Source organism: Haemaphysalis longicornis, unplaced genomic scaffold (genome assembly GCF_048455015.1).
Source record: "Haemaphysalis longicornis isolate Haplotype H1 unplaced genomic scaffold, Haemaphysalis longicornis Haplotype H1 scaffold_1, whole genome shotgun sequence".
In the NCBI taxonomy this organism is placed as follows: domain Eukaryota; kingdom Metazoa; phylum Arthropoda; class Arachnida; order Ixodida; family Ixodidae; genus Haemaphysalis; species Haemaphysalis longicornis.
Genome location: NW_027526203.1, coordinates 4,890,724 through 4,897,886, shown reverse-complemented (window position 1 = coordinate 4,897,886; position 7,163 = coordinate 4,890,724).

The window sequence follows — 7,163 nt, the reverse complement described above, 5'->3', positions numbered from 1 at the left end:
CCTTGCACTACTAGTGCAAACTGCGCCAATATTTGTTTTCTGCCTCGCACCTCCTTCAGGGCCCGCGAAGTTCACCTTCGGGCTAATTACGGTAGAGGTGAAAAATTCACAGAAGAAATTGTAAACAACAAATATCAGTTCCCGTATACTCTATCGTGCTCTAGTGGAATCAGCCACTGAGCACCGGTGATTCATTTCTTTCACGTAATATTTGAACCAGGAAAAAATGAAATAAAGAAATTTCGCAAAGCATTAGGGCGTCTGGGACCGATGAGTGTGGTAACGTGCAAGCGGTAAGTCAAGGTATAGATAAAACTAATGACACAAGAACATGCTGCACTGGACAAAATCTGTGGATTCCTCAACCAGCGCCACTCTAGGTAAACACGACTGTGTTTGAGTATCTTGATTGTAGTGTTGACAAAATATTGTAGCCTTTGAAGGAATTTAAAAACTTACTCCACTAGCCCCTTTTCATAAACAATAACGTGGTAAAAGATGGAGATTGAAGACCGGCAAGGCAATGGTTCTAGTGCTAGTGAAACGCATCTTGTCTAAAGCGTAACCTCGAACTTTGCCGCGCTATCAAGCATGATGCTCTACCAATCATATATCTTCATCAATGAAAAACGACATGCTGGAAAAATAAACAGCACGTCATGTCATAGACAAAGTGACACAAAATTGTTGCCGTCTTCCGCGGGAACTGAAGCTTTACTGTCTGGAATGACCGGAGAGGGCTTAGTGCCACTTCAGCCTCATCACACCGACCCTTCACGAGTCATCCGCCCCGTCGCCATGCTGAGATCCAGTCTCGTTGAAGGGACGGCGCGAAATTAGGCCTAATATCTGCGCGACGCTCCCGTGATCTCGGGCGGTCAAACCGGAGTTGCCATTCACGGAGCTTTTGGTGTTGTCTAAGGTTCCATTGGCCATGGGCGTCCGCTTTGTGGGCTCGATCGGAGGTCCGAAGTAGACAAAGAGCGGCGGACGGGGTTTTAGAGCGTAGTGAAGGCCCACGGAGACACAAACCAATACCAGGAAGGTCCCGCTGAGGGCAAGCGTGATGCCGATTTTGCGCGGGAGTCGAGTCAACGGCAGGCGGGCTTTCTCCGAGAGCAGCTGCTCGCGCGACGACGACAGGCTGTTAAGCATGACGGTGTTCGTCGTTCGCCCAAGCAGCGGGAAGATTCCTCGCCCGAGCAGACCGGGAAAGCGTGCGGCCGTCAGTCAGACTGTCTCCGGCCACCACTCCGCGCAAACCTCGCTGGGCTGTTCATCCATGCGTTGAGATGCACGCTTAAGAACGCTTACCGGAAGACCGTTTGCAGCCCGAGCGGTAATGCGGGCCTTTGTTGCCGGTGCTGTCAGGCCACACCTCGAGCGGCCTCCAGGCTCGTGCCATAAAATGTTGATGATAATAGCCATCACCTTTTCTTTGGAACATATCCTCTTAGGGGGATGGGCAACTAGACTTAGGAAATGGACGCCAGGATGCGCTTGTCCTTCGCAGTGTCAAACTGGGAGGTTTCCGGGATGTGCCTTACAGTCGTCTCATCTCCGAGGGTAAGTAATTGAGGGGCCTATTTTAGGTAACTCGTGTAGAGAGGTTCAGCCCCAGGGAACCAGCCATTTGATTTGTAGCAATTACCGCGGCCGCATGTACCGCGTTCTTTGGAGGGAACGATGTTGTTCCTTGCGCTTTGCGGCGTATACGTATACTGAAATTGCAGGCTGATGCGCTAGCTTACTGATTGATTGGTTATGAGGTTTAACGCGCCGACGCTACACAGGCGATGAGGCGCTGCTGTTTCTCCAGCCTTGCACTACTAGTGCAAACTGCGCCAATATTTGTTTTCTGCCTCGCACCTCCTTCAGGGCCCGCGAAGTTCACCTTCGGGCTAATTACGGTAGAGGTGAAAAATTCACAGAAGAAATTGTAAACAACAAATATCAGTTCCCGTATACTCTATCGTGCTCTAGTGGAATCAGCCACTGACCGCCGGTGACTCATTTCTTTCAGGTCAGTTCGGAACCAGAAAAGAATAAAATAAAGAAATTTGGCAAAGCATTAGGGTGCTTGGGACCGATGAGTGTGGTAAAGTGCAAGCGGTAAGTGAAGGTATCAATAAAACTGTGCCCCCGAAAACATGCGTGCCGTAATGAATGCGGCTCTGTTATGTTAGTTTCTAGAGTGTGAAAACATTGTAAAGTACATGAAGTTCATACAGTTCCACACATGCGATCCGTATTTCGGCTTAAGACGGTTCGGCCGTTCACTTTGGCGACGATTCGTTACCCGGAGTTGTAAACTGCAAATTCGTGTACGAGCAGCAACGCTTGTAGAGAGTATAAGCTCAGTTAAGAGCAGAAGAGGAGTTACAGAAGGTTTGTTAGGTAATAAGGAACCAATATTGACCAAAGCTTTTAGCGAAAAGCCTAGATCAACAGCGCAGAGAGAACAATTCCAGCAGGGCGAAACCGCAGTCGAGGGCGAAACAGTTGTGTTGAGGTCAGCTATGGTGGGGGCTTTATGGAACCTTGCTGCGCAACTGTTATTTAAGAAACGATCAGTTACCGCGCCAGGAATCTTTAAAATCAGATAGAAAACATTGATGTGGCCCGCACAAAGGGTCGGTAGATCTCAATGTACTATAGATGTTATTTCCGCAGAATTTCCGGTTGCGTCGTTCCGCAGAGGGGCATTGGACTAAACCCGTGCGCCCGCGTCTTGGACCAAACCCTGTCATCGAATTTCCTGGTTCAAATACCCACAGAATGTGCGTTTTTTATGGGTGAAGCCCCTTAGGGGATGGGGCTGTTGGCGTCTCCTATCGTCGTCGTCGTAATCGTGGTCTCATGTAGTCACGGCACTAAAACACTGGAAAACACGGTTACGCTTCGCGCTAGAATGTAACGCGTTCTAAAGAAGCACCGGGACGCTCGTTTACGCCTCGCGCCGGAGCGCTTCGTAACGCGTACTAAAAAAATTTCACCATCTTCCCGTAGGGGAACCCTGAGTAGTATGCGAAGCAGCCATGTGGTCGCCTCAAGTTCCCATTAGTTTTCAGTTCGATTGAGGCGTCGCGGGAGGAGAATGAGGAGAGGGGAGCGCACGCGCGCGTCATTTCTACCGCGGAGCTACAGTGGCGCCCCCAGCGGAGTATGCAGCGGCTACCGTCACGTGTCTAACCCTAAGCTGCTTCGCATTATCGCGCGCGGAGCCGCAGGTGTTGCCATTCGCTGCGCAATCCCGCAGAGGAGAGCAGCCTCATAGGGGAGAGGAGCGTCGGAGAGGAGAGGAGGAATGCCTCGCATACTACTCAGGTTTCCCCTACGGGAAGATGACGACGGTGGTTGAACGCGAAGCTATCTCGTGATGGATTCTTCGGTTGGCCAATTCCTAGTGGTATCCTGCCACAACCATCATCAGCGGTGCCTGGCCAGGCATGCGCAGTAGGGGTGTGGACGCCGCACAACGGGCGCAAACAACGGCGCAGAGATCAGGCTCGAACATAAGCTGCTTCGCATCTAAAAAACACCGGGATACTCGTATACGTCTCGCGCTAGAGAGTTTCGTGCTTCAAAGGCAAGACACTTTTACAGCAAAGCTGTATACCTCTACCCCGTTGCCACCTTTCCCCGAAAAAAACCCGGTCCTTCGGGGAAAGGTGGAGGGTGGGGGGGGGGGGGTATTTAGAAGGTTGACTTTGTGGGGAAAAAGGTTGACTTTGTGCATATGGCATTACATGTTTTATGACGTGCAATGCCATATGCATCGTAGCGTATTCCTAGAGAGGAATCAACATAACGTTTGTACTGAAAGTTACTGAAATTTTTGTTACTGCTCTAAATGAGCTGCACTGAAAAGTAACCGCACATACTTCGTCCATTAAAAGCTCTTTGAATCTCACCCGCCTTCACCCGTATACAGTAAACCCTCGTTAACTCGCACTCGCATATCTCGAAATCTCGGTTAAGTCGAAACTCTTTTTCGCCGTGCATTAACCCTCCCTTAGGTGCTATGTATTTTCCCCCTCTTATCTCGAACCATTTTTCGGAGGGGACAGCGGATACCTCGAAATCTTGACCGGGAGGGCAGAAGGCAAAGTCCACTCCCAACCAGAAACGAGGGCTCCGTGCGAACGCTTAGCTCTTACTATAATGCCGAACGCGGTCGTGAAGGGCGAATTTGAAATTCCCGCGGACGCAGCCGTTTCCTATCCGCCTTGTCAAGCAACTGTGGGAGTAATCACGTGTGCCCACCTGCGCGGGACTTATGCGCGGTGGGGCGGCATGTGCAGCGTGCGCCCGTCAGTACGCAAACTAGCCCTTGCATCTGCGAGCTGGTATTCTTTGATTTCCCCGCGATCTGCGCGCGACGCATCTTGAGTTCAGTTTTGCTGAGTAGTGAGTGGTCTGTGCAACGGACGCTTCCGAATATCGACCAAGTTGTCCCGCCCAAAGCAGTGCAAATCTCTGACGTTGGAGAGAAAAGTCGCGTTAATGAAGGAATTTTTTTTCCCTGCGAATTCTTGTGCCTTTACTACGGTAGCTCTCTCGTGCAGTGGAGCTTTTTCTGGCAGCACTGGCTTTTCTTTTACAGTGACCTGGGCAAACATTTTCGGCGTTTTGCTTAACTCGAAATACCGCTTATCTCGAAAATTTTTCCCGGTTTTTACTACTTCGAGTTAACGAGGGATTACTGTATTTTCTCTGCTCGCACGTGTTTGCGCAGCTTGCCGACACATATTTATCTTCGTAGTTGCTGAATTAGCCATTATAAAATATATAAAAAAATAATCGCGGCACGATGGCAAAACAACCGGCCAGTGACGGCCGGTTTTAAGTATAGACCGGCAACTGGCCCGCTGTCTAAAAAACAGGTCAGGCCGGTCCAAAACCGGGCAGGTGGCAACCCTACCCCCCAACGGTTTCATCTCCGTTGGCAAAAACGCAGAGGGGCCAAGAATACACTTATACACTAAATGCTTCCCCCTCTCCATTTTCCACGTTAGTTAAGATGGCCCGGAATTTTTCTATCTTTTCCGTTATTTTCTTTTTTCATTCGTTACTATAACTGGAACATACCCGCGGTAGCATCGCCGAACAAAAGATAACATTTACCAGAAGTCTTGCTACTCGCCTTATTCTTACTTCTGTAATTAGCATGCGCTGCATTTCAGTACATGTTTCTGAACACGGTACACACGTTTCAAATTCGAAGCCTTCAACGATTTCACTAGGTCGACCACTAGTTGGCTAGAGATGCCGAGCTGTGGCGGTGTTGTGGTTGCGTGCTGGCGTTTTGGAGGCCCTTTGTTCGAAACGCGCCCAGATCCAAATTTATCTCCCATTCGTTTCAATTCAATTACCGCGTTATTGTCCTTTGAGTTGTCGGCCATTTTGCGTTCTGTCTATGGACGCCGGATTTTCGATATACCGAGTAAGCTAGTGCTTCCGCGTTAAAAACTGTAGCCGCTGGAAATGGCATGCCATTCTTGTCCAGTTCCGTGGTGGTGGTGGTTAAACATTTTTCTTGCCTATTAAGTGGCATGTTTTGCAAACCGTATTTGCGGTTAAAGCAAAACTCTTTGGTTGAACTGTTGAACTACCATATCAGAAGTCAACGCATCGTTTAAGTCATCAGCACGATTTGTTCAGTTTTAAACTCGTGCTTTTTATACATAAAAAATCGATTGGGCTTTCAGAGGACGAAATGCTGATGTGTGTATTTTGCAAAATTGGCATGTCTTTATATATTTCGTAAACATAGTTTCCTCCCATCAACTTAAACAAAACACAAGGTAGTCTTGGGGGGGGGGGGGAGGGAGCTAGGGGGAGTGGCGGAAGTTACAAGTGGCGAGTGGCGAGTGGCGAATAGGAGTTTGGTGGCCGCGGTAGGCCACCAAACCCTCCCCATATTGCAATTAGTAGCACTGAGCATGTAAAAAATTAACGGAAAGCCTTTGTAGAGCGAAATGGGGCTCCACGCCATCAAAAGGTAAAGCGAGGGTGGAATAATTGTTTTGCGCAATAATATGCACACTCGAACAAATAGGCAGGCCCGCACGGCCCCACAACTCACACTACACTTCCGAGACCGCTCTGCTATGGTGTATACCTGTCTAGTACGAAGTTGATAAACACAGTGTCGCGAAGGGGTTTCGCGGAAAGTAAGCGGGGAGAGAGGGGGAAATGGAATGCACAATGCACTAAAAAAAAAGTCCCTGTGCCGTACCATGCAATCCTTCGGCAGCTTCTGATTACGGTTATAAATGTTTCGAAACGATTTGAATAACGGAATCGAATACTACAACTGCCTGTGTACGCGCGTGCGTGGCGTCACCACAACACGACCAAGCTCCACATTGGCGTGAACGTGCGGCAGTTGAGCAATGTATAAATAGTCTACGCTTACGAACGCATGTACGTGCTCACTCTAACAAAATTTGAGGCGATTCTTCAGTCATTTGCTGAGATATTTTAAACTCCCATATCGCCGCGAACGCGTGGTGAAAGGGTCGCTCTCTTTGCGCGCGATCTTTCGGCGTGGTGTGGAAGCGTAAAAGTCCCGCCCAATTCCTTCCATAAGCTTTTAGAGCCCTGAGCAGAGTGCAGGATTACTAAGCAAAATGGTACAGAAAAAACGGCTACAACGGAACAAAAAAAGTCAGACGGCCCCGTCCCAGGGCGATGAAGCGGCGCAGAATATCGCAGGAGACGACACCCGCTTCCGGATGTTCTTGCAGACGTCACCGAACAGCGAGGCTTCATGGGCAGTCAAGCTCGCACGGTGCTAGTAGGTGGACGAAATGAGAGATGGCAGCGCGGGCGAAAATGAGGCGTTTTTATTTGCAATAAGTCCACGAATACTAATCGTTTTAACGAAATTCTTAAAGGAGGCGGGAGGAGGTCGCTAGGGTGCTAGCGGGAGCACACGAGCATCACATCGGCTCCGCAAAAATGTCATTTTTTCTGGCAGAACAAACCGATTTTTTGGTTTGAAAGTGGTGTGGTGCTTCTGTAGGAACATCTACGGACCCCGTGGACACCAATTTTGAACCTTTGAGGGGGAATTTAAGACTTTACTAAACTGTTCACCGATCGACCACGACGCACGCCTCGCTAGGCCGGCCCGGACTACCACTGCCGTCGGTTGT